Source organism: Equus caballus, chromosome 6 (assembly GCF_041296265.1).
Source record: "Equus caballus isolate H_3958 breed thoroughbred chromosome 6, TB-T2T, whole genome shotgun sequence".
In the NCBI taxonomy this organism is placed as follows: Eukaryota; Metazoa; Chordata; class Mammalia; order Perissodactyla; family Equidae; genus Equus; species Equus caballus.
In genome coordinates this window covers 23,001,236-23,021,856 of record NC_091689.1, presented here as the reverse complement: position 1 = coordinate 23,021,856, position 20,621 = coordinate 23,001,236, and the positions used below count along the sequence as shown (strand labels likewise).

The following is a 20,621-nucleotide window of genomic DNA, read 5'->3' as shown; positions in this document are numbered from 1 at the left end:
GTGGGACTCACGGAAGTGACTCAGGAAGAGCAGCTCACGACCGTCTTTCATAAATGACCTCTGTACAGGAAGATCACAGAAACTTTGCATTTACTTGTCCTCATCCCAGTAGTTATGGGCCAAAGTTCACAGCAGAACAACAACATCGAGCGTTGCACAGGAACCCAGAGAAGTGTCAATTCCTGTGCCTTTTATTCTGTCGCCTTCCATTCTGCAAGTCGCTGCTTACTGATGACAGCTTGAAAGTAGATTCCAGGACAAGTGGGTGGGTGGGAAGGGTGGGGTTGGAGAGGAGAGGAAAGAAAACACAAAGTCACTCAGAGTGGGAAAGCTGGTTAATATGAAGTGCTTGACAAGACCAAGTGACGCAAAACAGAACTATCTGGAAGGACAGGTGGGATGTTGGAGAGGGCTGTGTTGGCTCATTCATTAATTCATTCATTCACTCTTCTGTGGCCACTCAGCAATCATTCACTTTCCCCAAATGTGTTGAGGGCTTTGAGCCGAGCTGTTTGGAGAAGGGAACTAGACTGTTCTCAGGGCGGCTCCTGGTGACATGGGAGGGACCCTCACAGAGGGACAGCAGCACGGGGAGCCAGGGCAGGAAAAGGCAGGCAGGTGGGTGCCAGCCAAAAGAAGAGAAGGCCCCCAGAGACCCCTCTGCACCCCACAGGCCACTCAGCAGTGAGTGTCCAAGGTGCTCCAGCATGGAATGGGGAGCTGAGTTTCAAATTCCACCCTGAGACTTGCCAGTGTGGGAAACCAGAGCGAGATCCTTAAATCCTGCAGACCCTGGCATCCGCACATGGAAAATGGGGTATTATGACTTTCAAGCTACATTAAATCAATACAATTTAAAGCCCTTGTAAGTTTCCTTCTCTGTGATACCGTCTCCCCAAAGCTTTGTCTACTCTGCCCATTTTTATCCAGCTTTCCAGCACTGATGACTTCCTTTTGTTCTTACTTAAATCCTAGTTCAGGGCGGAGACAACAGTTCTCTCCAGCTGAACCCGGGGCACTTGGCCAACAGCAATTCAGTCCATCGAGGCCGTAAACCCAAACTCCAACAGCCTCGCCCCTATTCTATCCCACCATCACCTCCACTGACGCCCACTGCTGGGGCCGCACCGAGCAATGGGGACAGTTACCAGCTCTCTAGAAGCCAAGCCATCCTAGGTAAGTCCTCTCCTAATGCCAGGTCGGAATTCAGAGGCTTAACGCCCATGCCATTTGACAATGGCTCTTCTTCCCCAGGATGGAGCTGCAGCATCCTTGGAGGCCCCAGGGACCCTCGACCCAACTATAGAGAAAACGCCTTTCTCAGCAGACCTCATCTTGAACTGCCTTCATCAGCACCGAACACAGAGATGCTTCGTGCGTGCTGTTTGTTTTCTCCCACACAGCATACTTATTGAAACCAGCATTTATTCTTCTGATGGGATCCTGATAGACAGAAGGGAACTGGGGAGACGATGAAACAAGTCTGAGTAAAAAAGCTGCAGGGCCGCCTGACGCGCTGACCATACATTCATTCTCTGCATGGTTTATTCCATAGACGGAGTCTGGAACAAATCACGACATTTAATGCACAATTATGGTTTCCAATAAATTGTTCCCAGATGGCTCAGGAAAACAACATTACGCAGAAAACAAGAAATGATCAGATTGTAATGAATGTTTGTTTCCTTTGCCTTGTTTCCTTCATAAATCCTAGTTGAACCTGGGTTCAAGGGTGTATCAGCAGCAGTGACGGGTGTGTGCATATATTTGCATAAGGAATCAGACACAAGCATATTCATGTAAATGCAAATGTGAGGCGCATACACGATATGATGGTATGTATACGTACGTATCTCACTCATTTAGCATGTTTTGTGTACCAGGCACTGTGCGTGATTATATATATATGATATTCCTCACAATTCTGCAAGGAAGATGATACTGTTCCCATTTTAGAGATGAGAAAATTAAGGCTCTGAGAAGTCACATGTCCAGGGTCACTCCTAAGGTTAGTGTTGGAAGTCGTAAGCGGACCTCGTCCGTGCAACCCACAGGTCCGTGTCTGTTTCACTGCGCCACACTGCCTTTGCATAACAGATGATTGACATACCAGATGGACAGGTGGACCGGTGATAAAATTCAGGCAACTGCACAGACCGAGAGGAAACACAAGCCGGGGTTTCAGTGCTCCAAGCTGGTGCAAATTCTTCCGACTTTGGACTCAGCTTCTGTGGGCAGCTCCTGCTCCCTCGCCTCTGCGTGGCTGGCCACCTCTCTCACGATGGTCAAGATTAAATGTCACATCCTAAGAGTTACCTTCCCTGAGCCCCGGTCAAATCCCTCCAACTTAGTCTCTATCACATTGCCTTGTTCTGTTTTCTTCATCACAGCTGTGTCTCTATTTAATAGTCATCTGACACATCCTAAAACATAAACTCCATGAGAGGTCGGGGCCTCATCTGGCTTGCTCATTCATGAACCCCAGGAAGCTAAATGTGTAGTCAATAAATCAATGGCGGCTATGTGGGTCCCTCCCCTGTTGTCTACTACATGTGAGAGGCTTTGAGGGGACAACCTATAGACACCCCTCCGGGTGGTCCTTGGACACCTCTAGTTGAGGCAACACTAATTCGGGCCACGTCCTGCCTTTCCACATGGATCCTGAGTCCAGCATTCGGGACATCTGTGTTTTTCTCACCCCAATAAACGGGAACACGTAGGATGAAATGTTGGCAGTGAAGACCTGAGCCAGGATGTGAGGGAAATCCTGCTTCCAAGCATGTCAAACGGAGTCAGATGGAGGGGCCGCGCCCACGCAGACACAAGTCCTTGCCTCAGCACACAAGTGTTGGTAATTAAGCACCGCACATGTGCAGAAAATGTGAGCCAAACAGCCTGGATGGGGCCGTTCAAGTTCTCCAAACACCTGAGCTCACGTCAGTGCTGGTGGGCATTCTGAGGATGGACTTTTCCATGGATCACATGGACGTAAGTAGCATCTCCCAGTGTCATGCACTAACTGGTGTCTTCCAGCTCCTGCAGGACAGATACAGGTGTGGCTGACTTGCTGCGTGTGGCAGCAGGTGTGGCAGAGACAGCAAAATTTGGGGACTGGGTGAAACCGTGTGTATCCTGACTCTGCCACTCACAGGAGGTGTGACTCCAGACACTCTCCTCACCTCCTCGGAGCAGGAACCCCCTCCTCTGCTAAGTGGGTGATGTAACTACTCCCTCATAGAGGCGTGATGCGGGCCAGAGGGAGAAATGTGTGAAAATCATGCCACGCAAGGCCTAGCGTCCGTGATGACGTGCCCAGTCAATCCAAACCCTCCCCTAGGTGTAAAGCATCTTGAGAAAAGCCAGGTACAGAGAGGTCCACAAATGCCGACCACCGTCTCCTCATTGGTCTTCAGAGTAAGCAGAGAAAAGGACCCCGAATTCCCGGGCAGAGTGACAGCAAAGTGGCTGCCCAGTCCCCGCTGAGTCTTCAGCTGGTGTGCCCAGTGCCTAAGAGTGGAGCAGAGGGAATCAGCCTGCTTTGCAACCTCAGGTCTCTCCAGACTGTCCTTCAAGCCACCAAGGGGAGAAGAACACATGATAAGTGCATCTGTTTTCCATGCTGCCTGCCCCCCAGGTCCCTCCCATGAGGTCTGACTCTGCCTCTCCTCTGCAGCCTGTCACCTTGCTCTCTATCAGCGCCCACGCCAGGTGACTAGAAGCTTCCAGGCATGCTTGCCTGATGGGGTCAGAGGACCCTGGTGCTCAAACAGGTTCTCTGCCATCAGCTACTCCTCCAGGACTCAGTGGTGGGCCCCCAAATTCCAGGGATGTGAGGAGTATCTGAAGAAAGGAGAAGAGAAAGAGCCAATCCTTAGAGGCCACTGTTTAGGGACACAAATAATAATAGAAACAAGTGTTTATCGTTACTCACTACTAGGTATCGATACATGATTATCAGTCAGCTCTAACACTATGCCAGTCATGTGCACGATCTTTCTTAACTCGTGTAACAGTCTCTGAGGGATGTGCTACTATGTTATTCCCACTTTACAGATGATGAAACTAAGGTCAAAAGAGGTCAAATGACCCACATAAGGTTGCCTCGTTAATAAGTAGTAGATATGATCAGATTTGAACCCAGGCACCTTGCCACACAGTCTGGTCCTCAACCAACAGAAGCCATGTCTCAGGGGGGTTTGCTTGGAATGCAGAGTCTTGGGCCCCACTCAGACCCACTGAATCAGAATTTGCCCATTAGTGAGATCCCAGTGATTTGTGAGCACGCGGAAGAGGGAGGAGCTGCCCCAAGAGTCGGAACCCAGAAGTCGCACTCTTAGCCGCCCCCACACTGGGCTCCCTCTCACACACACTCATCCATGGACCAACTCCCTCATTTATTCATTCTCCCTTGGTACACGTGTACTGAGGACCCACCACATATAAGACGTTCCATGAGGTTCTGAGAATACAGATAATGTGAAGGCAATCCTTCAGCCCGGGAATCCATTTCACTCAAAGTGGGGCAGCAATACAAATCCTCTCAGCTCTGAAAAAGTAATTAACTCTGAGGAAGTGTAATGATACTCTGTTTAGAGACACTGTTATCTAACTTCGTTTAAACTCCAAGAACAATGCCATATTGTCTCATCTTAATTTGTTTTAGACCTATTGTAGCATTGTTCACAGATTTTGGAATTTTAAAAATATACTTCATGCGAACGCTGAAAATCTGATGGAGGTTTGTCAGAAAAGAAACAAAAAACAGGGTTGCCGTCTTGAAGTCACTGCCAATCACCAAATCAGGAAGAGTTCAAGGAAAAAAATAAATAATGATTTATAACCTACAGAATAAAGCAAATATCCATCAGTTCATACTGATATAAAGAAATAATCGAATAGATAATTAAGTGGGAGAAGGAACAACTCTTCCTTACAGTGGAGTTCCAGTTAATGTGAAACTGAAAGGATGTGAATGTGAATGTGAAAGGAGTAGAAGATAGAAATAGAAAATCACCATTTCACAACACCACAGTAATAACTATTGCACACATGAGTCATTAATGGATGCTAATATTAGTGGACAAAGGATAATGAGAAAGAGGATTCTGAGTAGTCTTAAATTATCTCCCCGCAGATACCTATTAAACACGAAGGAAAAATAGAACTTGGATGTGGAGGAACCCAGCAGGTATCACCTTAACCGGGGCGTCCAGGTCAACCACACCAGTCGTGAGATGCAGCAACGTCACGTCCCTCCTGCTGTGACTCTTGAGGAGGACATAACAGCACTTTTGTGGTATTCCTGCCAGAAAGGCATAACCTCAATTTAACAAGGAGGAAACACAGAAAAACCCAAATTGAGGGACAGTCTACAAAAAACAAACAGACAAAAAAACAGGTCCAGACTCTTAAAAATGGTGTTGAGGTCATAAAAGCCAGACAAACGCTGGAAGAAATGTCCCTGATTGGAGATGCCCAAGGAACATGAGAACTGAATCCAGGACCAGAGAAAAGATATTGGGAGACAATGAGTAAAATCTGAATAAGGTTTGTGCATTAGTTAGTGGAGTCGTAGCAACATAAGTTCCTGGTTTTGATCTTTGTAGTATGGTTATGTAAGATCTTAACATTTCGAGTGTTAGGGGAAGGGTATTCAGGGACTCCGTAATATTTTTACAGTTCTATAGTTCTAAAACTTTAAAAAAAATAAACGAGTTAAAAAACTGTGCTTCCTGTGAATAGACTCAGGAGCTGCCAAACTGAGGGGCCCTTCGTTCAGAGCCTTGTCCACGGCAACCGGAGGACGTCGGGCAGACACGCAGAGCGGGTCTGTGAGCTTTTGCGGAATTGGCTGGAAATTAATTTGAGTTATGCCATTAAACACATGTGCTCCATGGGGCATGCACAACTTTTTATTTCTTAAATGTCTAACCTGTTGCTGCATCAGATGGCACCAAATTAATTATACAGAGTTATCAACAGACATGACATAACAAGCCGTGGCACAGCCATACATCATCACCAGTCACAGCAGATGTGCTGCCAGGCTGGAGGGAGGGGCGCTTTCTGCTCTTCTGGGATCAGATCCAACCTGACAGGACGACTGATCGTGCTCCACACACACCCAGAGCACACTCATGTGCATCTGAAAACTGAAGTGTGAGCCCTAAGTAAAAGCACCCCAATTGAACGGACATATCTAGAAACACCAAAACTGGTTAATCGATAAAAGTTCAATATTCACACTTGAAAATGCAAGGTATACATGTGTTAGGCTTTATACGTATGTTTTATACATTTAAATGTAGCAGCCTATATTTAGAGAACTATTATATAAGTGTTTGAATATTTTATTCAGTGTATAAAAGAATAAGACTTGTGTATAGGGGCCGGCCCGGTGGTGCAGGAGTTAAGTGCGCACGCTCCGCTTTGGCAGCCCGAGGTTTGCTGGTTCAGATCCCGGGTGTAGACAAGGCGCCACTTGGAAAGCCATGCTGTGGCAGGCGTCCCACATATAAAGTAGAGGAAGATGGGCACGGATGTTAGCTCAGGGCTAATCTTCCTCAAAAAAAAAAAAAGAAGACTTGTGTATATAAATATGAGAACAAGCCATCTGGATGGATGGATAGATGGATGGATGCATAGACAGATAGATACATAGACAGATAGATGGATAGATACATAGAGACATAGATAGCAGACACACATAGTGGAAAAATATATCTAAAGTCAGAGTTCATAAACTACAAAGAAGAAAGGTACAAAAAGTAAAACACCACCACAACTTGTTCTGTTATCTAATTGATTCTATTAGAGGGACGGTCTCTCTCTTTCAAACAGCATTCCTTTATTCAGAATCTATGAGACTGTACAAGTCACTCCTATCCTGAATTTTATTGCTTTCCATTCCTCACAAACAGTTACATGGGAGTCAGTCTCTCTTAACGGTTACAGCTCAGCTTCCTCAGTGGAATAACACAAGCATTAGATGCATACCTCACCAAATATTTGTTGAATGAATAAATGAATGAATGATTAGGAAAAGTCATATGTATCTTTACATTGGAATGAGGGTTAATACAGAAGAAACTAACATAAAACATAATCTATTAAAAATATATAACCTTCAACCCAAAGCAGAACTTGAGTTCTAACACCGAAAAGTAGGCTGAATGTTTCCAAATCAGATTTGTATTTCCACTTAATCATCCATCCGGCCAGCTCTAGTGGTCCAATGGTTAAGATTCGGCACTCTCATCGTTGTGGCCTCGGGTTCATTTCCTGGTCATGGAGCCACACTACCCATCTGTCGGTTGTCACACTGTGGTGGCTGCATGTTGCTGCAATGCTGAAAGCTATGCCACCAGTATTTCACATACCATCAGGGTCACCCATGGTGGACAGGCTTCAGTGAAGCTCCCAGACTAGACAGACTAGGGACAAGGACCCGGCCACCCACTTCCAAAAAAATTGCCGTGAAAACTCTACAAATAGCAGTGCAGCATTGTCTGATGCAGCACCAGAATGTACAAGGATGGCGCAGATAGACAGAGCAGGGTTCTGCTCTGCTGTCCGCAGGGTGGCTAGAAGTTGAAATTGACTTGATGGCAGCAAGGACAAAATCATCCATCCGTCCTTCCACCCATTCATCATCCATCCATCCCTCCATCCATCTATTCATTCTTTCAATGAACGTTCCAGCACACTGGCCTAAGTGCTGCCTCTACTAAGACAAGACCTAAGCCCTTTCTGAAGAGCTCACTAACTTTTGAGAAGACAAATCTGTGAATCAGCCGACCCTGGCCATAAACCCTGCAGGCGCTGTGGTAAGGCAGCTGGCCAGGCCAGACGCAGGCCTGTTAAGACAGAGGTCTGCTCAACTGCTTGTTTTCCTGGTTCTGGCTGCTCAGGGCTGCAGAATCTTGACTCTCATTCACTCATTCATTCAACCCACAACTAATTTCTAGGTACCTGCTATGATTACGTACCTGGCAGGGGCCTGCCGAGATCCTACAGTGCTGTATGGGACAGACAGCACTTACAACAGGATGAGGGCTGCGGTGGGTACATGGGGGGGCCACTCACCCAGCTGGGCAGGCTCATCACGGAAGAGAGGGGGCCCCTAACCTGGATGGTGAGTGGGATGCGGCCAGGCCGGGGATGCAGGAAGTGTTCCAACCATTGGGAACAGCAAGTGAGAGGATGACAGGTAAGAGGAAAGAGAGTCTGAAGAAGTCAGGTTGGCTCTGGCAAGGGCAGGGTGGGGTGAGGGACGCGGCCTGAGGGACCGAGTGGGGTCAGTGTCCTAGACCCTGAGGGGGCATGCTGAGTTTATCCTGAGAGTTTCAACAAGGGATGCACAGAGCCTTGACCTGAAACCCCAGCGAGGAGACAGACTCTGAGAATTGCCAAAGGCACTGAACCAAACGGTGTGGACCACGTCCCTACTCAACCAGACCCTCCCACCCACAGCACGGTCCTCACACCTGCACAGGCCACATCACAGGTGCACGAGGCCCATCATTGGCTGCTTCCTCTCTCTGGCCCCGGAAGCCTGAGGCCGGAGGCTGGAGAGAGGGAAGAAGTTTTAAATTGGATACTTCTCAACTTGACGTCTCGTGGGATTTTTTTAGTTACCAAAATGAGGCTGATCTTGGAACTGCAAGTGAATGGAGAACTTAACACCTGGGAATGACAGGCAAAAAATATATATATCTATGTCTCTATGGACCTGCCTGAAAATTCGCTCATGAGCAAATCATTACAACAAGTTTAAACGGATTTGTTGGCATGGGAGTAGACGCATGCTGGGGTTGTTTTCTTCCTGCTTCTTCTACTCTGACTCTCCTTTGTGCAGTAAGAGACTATCCTTTCGGGAGGATCTTTCTGGCTTCCGTGAGGACAGACCATCAGCTTGGAGAACTGCGAGGACCCGGAATGAGCCCCCACGTGCTCTGATGATGCAACGGTGAGAGTGGTCTGGTGCAGGGGAGGATGCGAGACCCAGCAGGACTTGGCGGCTGGCGGGGATCGGAGACGGGGAGCTGGGGAGAGAGAGGAGTCTCCCTCTGTGGTCTTCAGACTCCACCACGCATCTGAGCCACCCGGGGAGAGCAGGCCCCCCAGAATGTCTGCATCAGCAGTCCTAGTGGGGCCCGAAAATCTGCATTTCTAAGTTGCCAAATGGTGCTGATGCTGCTGGTCCTGGGACCCCAATTTGAGAACCACTGATGAGAACCTGATGACAAGACTTTGCTATCATAATCGTGGATGGTGTTGCCCAACGTCCATCACAACAGCGTTCCTTGTGAATGACGGAACCAGCGCACCCTGAGAACTTAACACTTCCCTAAAGCGAATTGTAAAGGGCAGATGGCGAGTTTCGGTATCAAACACCAGTGGCTGCTAGTTCCCAGAGTAGGGCTTGCCCTTGACCAGTGTGGGAAAGTCCTATAGGTCTGGAAACTTCTGCCTGTGAGCCAGTGCTCATACATGGGTCCTCTGGCAGCTCCAGGATCCCTACCTCTCACGGCTGTTCTCAGAGCAGTTACAATCTGTGCTCCAAGCACCCTCAGTTCCAGGCTTCATTCAGGGGATCCCCCCACGTGTCCTTCACCTGCCGACTACATGTTCTGTGTGTTACTGGAGGGGCCAGTGGCGATGCTGCTGCTCTCTGTTCTCAAACAGAAATGGTGCTTCTCAGTGATTTTCAGAGCATGGGGCTTATCTAAAATGCCATGAATGTGTTTGTCCTGCAAACCCAGGGGAGAGGAAGGAGATCCAGGCGCCGTCCCTCAGCCCCCTCGCCCCCAGCTGCCCTGAAGGCGGAAGGAGTCAGGCACGCCTGTAATCGTGATCAGTGACCACAGTTTGGGGAACTGCCTCGCCCGCCCCTTCCCAGCGACTTCTCGTGTCTACCTTAACTCGTGCTGTTGCATCCTCTCTGGGATAAACCTCCTCGCCACGTGCAGGGAAGGAAACAGCGCATTAAAGCTATTTGGTGGATGGGATAAAGCGGCCTGTTTGGACCCCAAGGTCTGAGCAGAAAGTGGACCCCTCCCCATCACATAGCACTCTGAGCCTTCCTGGGTTATGGGAGAAAACATTCCCCTTGGAGCAGAGGTTCTGAGCTGTGCTGCGTTGTCCCTTCATGCCCACTCAGTCACTCCCTGGCCTGTCTTGGTAGTAGACACCTTGCAGGTGGGTCTCTGCACAGCTCCCAGCAGCCACCCTACTTTGGAATTACCCCCTCATCCAAGAGCATCAGGCCCAGCAGCCACAGCGACACCACACGTCCTGGCAGGGAGGATAGCTGATTGGGTCTGGCACGGAGGCCTGGCCAAGCTAGAAGTGTGGAAGACCAGGCAGGTGTTCAGACGGTGCTGTGCAGGCTCGGGAAGCTGAGAGAGCTGGGAGAAAGAGCGGGATGGAGGAGGAGAGTGAGGAGGGACAGATGGACAGAGACAGACAGACAGACAGACAGAAATAGAGGTAGGCAGATAGGCAGACAGAGACAGACAGGTGGAGACAGACAGACACAGACAGACAGGCAGGCAGGCAGACAGAATGGACAGCGAGGAGAGTCTTCCTGCTCCTGGTTCTCACCCTCCCCACAAGACCTGGCTGCAGCCTACCCTTGGGGTCCTTCAGACATCCCCATATCCTAATATAAATATATCTTTTCACATTCAGGCAGTTCAGGTTGGTTTGCTTTCTTGCAGCCCAGGAGTCTGACTAACATCAGTTGCCCAGCGGTCTTGCCACCTCACCCAGCTCCATGCTCCTGGTAGCAGCCAGGTATCTGACCTCGACCCTGACTTGCCCCCACTGCCCTGGGCTGAAGGCCTGACCTCTGGTTCCAGACTTGGGCCAGCCAGGCCGCCTTCCCAGGGACCCTCTTTGCCTTATGGGTTGTAAATTGGGGTCCTGACAAACCCACTGACAAAACCCTTTTTGGTGAAGTAAGACATCGCTCCTACTTTAAGCCCAAGCTTTCAGGCTTGTTGGGGAAGTGGGACACAAGAATGGCCTAGAGAAGTGTACAGTTCCTTTTGGAAACACATGCATTTTTGCTTATTAATGACAATAACCGAGGCCATTATGCCAATAACCAAGGCCACTTTAATTAAACCTTTACCTCCCAGGAATATCTGTACAAGCTCTACTTCACAGCTGAGAAACACCAGACGCAGACTCGGCCCTGGCACGCGCAGCTCCAGCCTGCTTGGACCCGGGTCCGGAGTTGTTGAAAATCCGCAGTGGCCGGTGTTGTTGAACCCCAGCCGCATGGATCCCAGCTCCACAAACCCCCACTGATTGCTGGTGGGTGAAGAACCTGAGTGGGGAGAGAAATGAGATCATGGAGGAGAAATCCCGAAAGTGGCCACAGGGCTCTGCTGGCTGCTGAGCAAGGAACAGAGAAGCTCAAAATGCTCAGCTTTGGCCTCTGGCAGTCTGAGTTCTCCTAATATGTGCATTCAAGTCCCCACATTTTACATCATCGTGGGATAAGATAATCTATGTACCCACATTACTTGCGCTCTCCTGTGTGTGTAGAGAGCCTCCGGGAGCTTAAGACAAATGCCTATTCTTGGCACCCTCCCCAAAGATTCTGGCATTCAATGCAATTCTCTTGAAATTAGTCACAATTATAATCAGATGATTATGCTGCCATGGTCCTCCTGCTAAACTTTGAGAAACACCGAGGGATAAAATTAGACTTTAAAGTAAGAGCAATAGTTCCAGGGTTCTGGGGTGTCTGGTGCGAATTCTGCTTCCTAAGGTCGTGGACCTCTCGGTGCCTCCAATCTGCAGAAATCCCACACGATTCCAGCCTGTTGATGGCAGCCTTTCTATTTTCCAGTGAAGGTACAGAATTTCTCCTTTTTTTCTGTATTTCTTTGACCGTGTATGTGTCAAGGGGAGGGAGGAGTTAAATGCTCACGGAGTCACATCGCGCTTTGCAACAGAAGCCAATGCCCCGATTCTGTGGGCCCTAATTAAAGCACGTCGGGATCAGCCAAATTCAGAGCCTCCAGTCATATTCTCTAATAAGATAGTCAGTGCGCGGCTCGCACAATGATAAATGACTTTATCAGCGTAATCAGATTACAAGGAAAGAACACAGGAGGCCTTTCATATGCTGCCTAAGGAGGAAGCACATGTCCTGTGGGGAGTCCAGATTCTCCGGGTTTCAACCCATTTCCAATTATTCTGAAAACTTATAAGACTAAGGGCACTGAATGGGCCAGCCCTTCCTTCACATGAATTGACACCCACCACCATCTCCTTGTTCTCTCCCCTCATGAACTCCGGGCAGAGGTTGAATTTCAGAGTCTCAGAGACCTGCTCAGCATCTCAACAATGGGTACTCCAAAGTGCAAGGAGCACAAGGCAAATTTAGTTATCTTAAACATTAATTAATGGTGGCGGCAGCATCTTGTACAGCAGAACCGAATCCTGACTGTTTGAATTGGAATCCCAGTTTACCCAATCCGAGCCGTGGAACTGGGCTGGGCAAGTTTTTTGGCCTCTCTGTGATTCAATATCCTCATCTGTAAAATGGGGAGAGAAATAGTCCCCACCATGCAAAACTCTGGTGAGAATTAAAGAAAGGAATGCATACAAAGTTTTTGCACAGTGCCTGCGTCTTAGAAGTGTGCGATACTTAGGAGCTATCATTGTTTTTCACGCCCTTGGTGAGACTCGGGACTCAGGAGATGCTTGACCTCGGTTTCCCATCTGGCACTTCCCCAAAAAACCAGAGACCTGATAAAAGCACTCATGAGCAGCAAGATCATCATGGAGATGATGGAAAGGGACTGCGGTAAGGACCAGGGTGGGGGTGAGAAACAGAAGGAAGGCCAATACAAGGATATCTTATTAAGATGTCCACTCGGAAAGGGAAATGGCCTGGACCCTCTGAGAAGAGTGTAGAACGTCTCTTGGAATTGTCCCTCCAGGGATTTGGGCAAAGGATTTGTCCATTGGCTCCTTTTCCCATGGGCTGAGAGTTGCTCCTGGGGCATGACCTCCCCACACTTCTGCATTCCCAGCTTGACAAATAGGCTCCTGGCAGTGGGGAAGCCATAAGCAGGAAAAGAAAGCCACTTCCCATGCTGGAGGCTGTCAGGTAAGAAGACCCTGCAGGCGGAAGTCAGAAAGGAGGCCAGAAGGATGTGAATCACATCGTGCAGGCTTACAAGCCGGGGCTGGAGACACAGGGTGGCGTGGGTTGGGATCAGCTCTGAGATTGCAGGCGTGGTGAGGATGAAATAGTCAGAGCTTGTGGTAGATGCCCTGAGTCAAGGCACTGCAGATGTAGCCAAGGGAAAAATCCAAATACCAGCAACCCAGAGTGTTCTTAAGACAAAGATGGTCATCTAGCAGTTTCTAGATCATCCCAAGTTAATGATCACACTGCTTCCTTTCCTAGACTGGGTACTCACTGCCTGACATCCAGAAAGAGCCAGCATCTCATACCTGGCATGAGCTGGTTAGCCATCCTGAGAGACTGGAATAATGCCTGACCTTGGTCTTGGGTGGTGGCTTGCCATTTGGGTCTAGTACTTCAACTCTAAGTATTATCAACTGCAATAAATCTATGGTACTTGAGCAAGAAAGAGAACATGGTAGAGACAGAGGAGGGGCTGAAACAGCTCATTATAGTCTACGTTGCTCCCTCCCCCATCACTAAACATGTATTCCAACAAGTCCTTATGGATACAAGCTGAAAGTTCAATCAGAACAACATGTTCAAAGTCCCATATCATAGCCATGATTAGCTAATAAAACCCCAGTGGCCTGATGATATTAGTTTTCTGGGTTGTAATTTCCATTTTTACTACAATTCATCTTTGTCTGAGTCCAGATCCATTTCTTCCCAGCTCTGGGCACCAGTTAATTTGAATAAATGAGACAAGTACGGTGGACAGGTGGATATCCATCATATTTCCTACCTCTCTGGGGACTGATCTCATCACATCCCCCATGGGCAGCTCTTGCCTAAATGCGCCGCTGTGCTGGCATCGAATGAGTGCAGATGCAGGCAGCCTGGGACAGAGAATTACCCAACAATTAAGAGTTTGGTCTGGCCTCCATGGCGCCTGATTCCCTGGAAGTTTCAGTGATGGATTAAGTGTTTATGGCTTCCCACTGCCATCGCAACCTCTTCTTCCTCAAGCCTGCTGTTAAGCTGTCAGTATAAACAATGGTTCCGCCTTGGGTTGCCCTCAATGTCCATGAGACTCAGAAAAGCAGACGGCTATTGTCACTGTTGGCTCGACTCCCATCCGCGGGCCATGCTTTTTTTTTTTGCTCTGTGTGGTCCTCCTCTGGCTGAAAACAACTGGCCAAAAAGCAATTAACTTTCCATTCAAAGTGAGGTAAACCCATTTCTCCTCCCATCCTCTCTCTAAAGATACTTCAAGTCTGGGATAGACAATGCTTTCAGGAGCTGAAGCCACCTGAGGGAATTTTGTTCTAGAAGATTTCATGATCTAACAACTCAGGACCTTCACCCAGATCGAACGGTGCAGCCTCCCCAGGAATTCACTTAGAACTGGTAGAAAGATTTTAAACATTAACTTGAGTGTCTGCTTTGCTGTCAAGCGTACATGGCCCAACCCCAAACCACAATCACACATAAATGCACACACAGACTAGCGTCCTTGGAAATACTTGCAAGGGATCACTGTCGGGGACCAGATGGATCCAATATCAGAGCTGAAGGATATGAGAATGATCACGCCCACCTCCTCTGCAGTTGCCTGACTGGGCTCTAACCTTGCACCTTGTCCATATGGAAGCTTCCAGTCACGTGGTTATTGAGCACCTGAAATATGGCTAGCGCGAAGGGAGATGTACCACTAAGTGTAAAATACATCAAATTTCAAAGACTGAATACAAGAAAAAGGACTGTCAAATGTTTCACTGGTCATTTTTATATAGAGTACATGTTAAAGGATAATATTTTGGATATACTGAGTAAAATAAAATATATTATTAAAATTAATTTCACCTTTTAAAATAACTTTTTGAACATAGATTCTAGAAAGTTTACGTTTACATAGGTGGCTCACGTTGTATTTCTGTTGGTCACACCTGCCCCGGACCTTTTCTGATGGCACCTCTATACCCATCTCCTGGCCCAAACACCTCTCAGAGTCAGGTAAGAACGGTGCCCTCAGGTTCGTGCATTCTCTGGGGCAGAAGAGAGTGGCTCGTGGCTGGCTGGCCATGAAGAGTCACAGGACGGGGTTACCAGCTCAACCAAACCTGCCCAGGGGAGAGGACAGAGCAACCAGATCTTTGTAACACAGTCATGTGTATGTGTGTCCATATTCCACAGGTAACACAGTCATAAAGTCTGACTCCCATGTGGGGAACCAAGAGTTTGGCCTTGTTTGTAGAGAGTCATAAAGATAGCCTTTTGAGTTTCATTCCCGAGTCCTGCTCTAGAGGGTGTATTAGTTTTCTGAGTATAATATAATAAATCACCACAAATTTAATGGCTGAAAACTATGGAAATTTCTTCTTTCATAGTTCTGGAGGCTAGAAGTCCAAGATCCAGGTGTTGGTGGGGCCATGCTCCCTCCGAAGAGTCTAGGAGAGAATTCTTCCACGTCTCTTCCAGCTTCTGGTGGCTCCAGGCGCTCCTTGGCCTGTGACGGGACATCTCCAATCTCTGCCTCCATCTTCATGTGACCTTCTTCTCTTCTGTCTGTGTAATCTTCCTCTGCTTCACTCTTATAGCAACACGACATTGGATGTAGGGCCCGTCTGATAACCTGGGGCAAGCTCTTCCTCTCAAGATCGTTGACTTCATCGCATCTTTTGCCACCTAAGGTAATGTTCACAAGTTCCAACAATTAGGACATGAACATGTCTTCTTGGGAACTCCATTAAGCCCACTTCAGGACTCAATGAACCCCTGGTCAAGACCCCTGGTGAGCAGGGACTACTGAGTTACCAGTGTCTGAATTTATGTGGTGTCCCAGAAGGCAGAGGGCACATAGCCCTCTTACCTTCAAGTAGTTTTAAATGCATTTTATATTTTACTTAACTCTTACTTGTTCTAAGTAAATATCCAACAATTTCTCATTCTGGAAATTCAGCAATAAAGTGCCTCAAACCAAAACCACAATTATAAGTAGCCGGAATTGTGTGCACATTTACAGGGTATAGACTACTTCTCCAAAACACACCCGTAAGAATGAAGCCAGACGCTGTCTCAGGTTGATTGAGGGCTATTTATCATTGGAAGTTTGGAGGCCCTTTATCCAAGACTGTGCTCAAACCAGACCCTTCACACATCAGGCCGTCAGCTGTCCTTCTCAGAGGGCAGCCACTGGCCATCTACTCGAGATTGACCCAGATACCTGTGAACTGTGTCATTCCCCAACCCTTCCCCAGATCAGAACCTCTGGCAATGGGAGTCCCAGGAACTCCATTTCTAACAGACCCCCCTGGTGATTTTTGTTAAAAGAAAATTTAAGAACCACTTGCTGGCCCTCTCCTGACCTCCATCCTTGAGGAAAGCCTAGTCTATGGGTCAGCTCACACGGATGGGGATCGGGCACCGTTTCTGCAAGAGTGGGACAAGCAGAAGGCATTAAGTCGTAAATCACATGGTGAGAACTTTATGGCCTTTGCGTCTCTCCTTGTTGCTGGTCTGTCTTTAGCACCTGACTCTTGCTTATCTCCCTGTTTAACAGAGAGAGAGAGCAGGCTTCTGAGGCTGAGCTGAGCCAGGCCACAGCTGTGACCCAAAGGGGACAGTATTCTTGGCTTTTATTTGTGGTAAGTGATAGGGTTTTTCATTCCAAGCAGTGATACTAAATTCCCTTTTTAACATAATGTGCTACAAAAATAAGTAAGTCAACTTAAAGGAAAACATTAAGAAAATAATAAAGCAGAGAGTAAACAAAGGAAGGTGACAATTGATGAAAATACTTAGCTATTCATCAGGATTCTCCAGAGACATAGAACCAATTTATACAGACATATATAAACATATATTCATTAAGTAACTGCTATAAATCAAGAAAAGCAAGTCTAGAGCTGAACATTAGGACTGCTAAGTGAAAAGTGCCATTTTTTAAAACCATAAATCTAATCCTCTCACTGGTCTGCTCAAAACCTTCAACGTCTCCCTCTTGGTGCTCAGGAAAGGGCCAAACTCCCTCATGTGGTCCCCGGCACCTGTAAGGCCTGTAGGCTCACCCTTCCTCTGTTGCCCCACTGGTGGCCCTCAGTCATCATGTCCCAGACATGTTGTCCAAGTTTTCCAGAGCTGGGATTATCAAGCATTTTCTGCAAAGGGTCAGATAGTAAACATTTTAGGTTCGGAAGCCCATCAGGTCTCTGTCATACTATTCAACTCTGCTGCTGTGGCACAAAACAGCCACAGACAACGTGTAAGCACTTGGGTGTGGCTGTGTTCCAATAAAACTTTATTGACAGAAACAGAAGGGTGGGATTTGGTCCCCAGACCATAGTTTGCTGACCCTGCTCTTCTGGCCCTAGGCCAGGTGTACAGGCCTGCTGCTTCTTCTCCCCTGGCTAACTCCTGCTTTTCTCTTAGGTTTCAGTAAATATTCTTTTCCCAGGGTACTCTTCCCTGACTCCTCCGAAGAGATTCTGTCTCTGAGAGCAGTTATCACTATTGTAAATAGTGTATGTGTGTGTGCACACGTGTGTGAGATGACCCAACGTCTGCCTCTCCACAAGTCACCTGGGACAGCCTGCTTTGCTCATCATTATAGTCCCAGCCTGGCACCTGGAGGGGGCTCCATCAATAACTGCCAATCAAATTAATAACTTAAGGAGTCGTTGACTGGAAGAATGGACGGATGCAATAAGCTAGGAAAAATTTGCATTCTTGATCTTCCTGAGCCTAATAGATGGAAGTATGAACACATCCTTCTATTTTTCCTCCCCAGCTCCTCTCTTCAGGCAAGGCAATGGGATCAAGGCAATTGGCTTCGTTGTCTTTTCCTTTGACATGATTTCCCTGGGGAGCATGTGAGCAGCCCTTTCCACGTTTACCTTCCGCTCACTGGCTCTGTGACTTGGGGTGAGTTATTGAGCTGCTCTCATCTCCTATTTGCTGTCTGTAAAACCACGTTCATCTCACAGTGCTGTTGTGAGGATTAACACAGGAACCTACGGTGCTGACCATCATGATTAAGAGTACGTCACTGCCCGTGATTCAGCACATCAGTATTTCCCCCCCATGGTGAGAATCAACAGCACACACTGGAAGAGCCCAGGAAGTCACTTACACTCTCAGAGGACAGAGGCCGACTGGTGAACAGCTATTTTCTCTGGAAAGATCATAAACGTCCTATTTCTCCCCTTTATTTGAGGAAGCTTAGCCCTGAGCTAACATCTGCCTCCAATCCTCCTCTTTTTGCTGAGGAAGAATGGCCCTGAGCTAACATCCGTGCCCATCTTGCTCTACTTTATATGTGGGACACCTGCCACCCTACCACATGGCTTTGATAAGCAGGGTGTAGGTCTGAGCCTGGAATCTGAACCAGCAAACCCTGGGCCACTAAAGCAGAGTGTGCACACTTAACCGATACGCCACTGGGTTGGCCCCTATTTCTCCCTTTTTATTAGCAGCATCAGATCCAATTAAAATGTTTTTCAGGGAACATTTTTGGAGAATTTGATATAAAATACATTCCCAATGTCTACCATGCCATTATTTATAATAGAGAAAATTTTGAAACAGTCTATGTGTCCAACATTAGGGGACAGAGTAAATGGATCATGATGCCTACAGAAATGGTGTGATGCCCAGCCTTTAAATAGTTTGTTTAAGAAGCAACTTAAAGACCAAGAAAATGTTTATATTATAATGGTAGGCAACAATAGCCAGAAAAGATTAAAAATTAAAGATTAAAAGTACGGGGATCTCATTTATATATGGAAAAATATATTCGAGAAGACAGATTGCAATAAAACAAGATATTAATGACATTTTCCCTCTGGTTAATGACATTGTGGCTGGTGTGTGTGTGCATGTGTGTGTGTGTCCACGTTTCTGTGTTTTCCAAATTTTCTACCCTAAGCAAGTATGACATTGGTGATCAAAGGAGAGAAAATTTGTCTGATTTTCATGTATGGCTCCCCGGAGAGAAATCATACAGGGAGACATGTCTCCCCAGCCTTTGAAAACTACCTCAAATTTTAAAGGCTTAAAAATTCTAGTGTCGGGACCTAGACTTCAGGCTGTGAAAGGTTCAGGACAGGGCTGCAAGGTGCAAGCCAGGGCATTGGTCCACAGTGTACTGCCTGGTCTCCGAGAGCCACCCTCCAGGGAAGGGCAGGCCACCAAGAGGGAGCCCTGAGCTGGTCTGTTCCTGGCTACCTGTAAAGGGGTGTGGGAGAGCGGCTGCCTCTGCCAAGGACACGGCTAAGCCCAGGTTTCCAAACTAGCTGCTGAATTCTGGATGGTCCTGCATCACCATCTCATCAGATCCTCCAAACTCACCTCGGAGGCCAGTGCTGTTTGTCTCCATTTCACAGAGGAGGAAACCAAAGTTCAGAAAGTTCTGTAAACCGGCCAAGGCTTCACAGCCAGGAGTCGATCAGGGTTGCATCCACTCTGAAACTCTCAGCCACTCATCAGAAGCAAACAGCCCCTCTCCCCTTGACCTTGAGCCTAAGTTTCTCTGCCAGATTCCTCTGTGCCAACTTTCTCAATCACCACCGCAATTCATAAAGATAACGGCGTTCATCCTTATGTGGTATTTATTAACTCAACAAGTGTTTGCTGCAAGCCTGCTTTGCGTGTAACACCGTGCTAGGCTGGGAATTTCAGAAGGTGAATGATATCCATCATAGCCCCCAGTCCCTGTGCAGCGGGGCTGACGGACTGGATGACGAGGTCTGTGTCTGGACCTCGTGACTAGGTCATGATTCCTGTGTGAGCTCATAGGAGTCTGGCAGCCCATAGGTCAGGTGCAAGTTCAGGCTCTTTCAGCCACAAGTGGCCACTCTCTGTCCCAGGCAGACTGGCTCCATCTTGACCCAGGAGGGACCACAGCATCCCAGCTGGTGGGGAAGGGTAGGCCAGTAGGAAGGGAAGCTACACTGGAGTGGAATCGGGCAGGTCTGTGGCAGGATGAAAGCAGAAGGAGAAGGGACTGAGACCCTGGAGGGGAGAAGGGACACCCAGTGGAGAGGAAATAAGGAACCACTGAGCGGGGAGTGAGGCTCTCACCGTACCTCTAATCCAAGAGTGCCAAATTGTGAAACGGCCACATGGAACACTCTGAGCCTGCGACACGGGTCCTGTTTCATTTGGAAGTTTCCTCCAGCCCGCCAGCAGACTCTCTCCTCCTCTGCAAACCACACTTCAGGCCCTGGTGGGTGGGAAGTGACTCATTAATAAGCACAATGGGCTAAGTCAGTCCAGCCCCAAGGCTGTGGAATATGATGTGAGTTTTATGAAACCACCAAACCAAGATACCCAATCCTGTCCTCAGAAATTTAACCCATTCTTTGGGCTTCTTGATTTCCCTCCGCTGGGCTGTTCCAATGGTGTTCTCTTTTGCTTCCTGTAAGTTGAGTCTCGCCCCAGGTTGACTGTTCCACTGATGTCAGTGTAC

General features: G+C 47.8%; 1 long non-coding RNA gene across 1 annotated transcript; it reads right to left on the bottom strand.

Annotated features, from left to right (window-relative positions):
• Positions 1–11,101: 11,101 nt before the first annotated feature.
• Positions 11,102–20,376, bottom strand: LOC138924595 (uncharacterized). Its single transcript, XR_011439570.1, has 2 exons — positions 20,239–20,376; positions 11,102–11,335 (listed from the first exon to the last, which is right to left on the bottom strand). It is a non-coding gene; the product is annotated as an uncharacterized lncRNA (long non-coding RNA).
• Between the last annotated feature and the right edge of the window lie 245 nt (positions 20,377–20,621).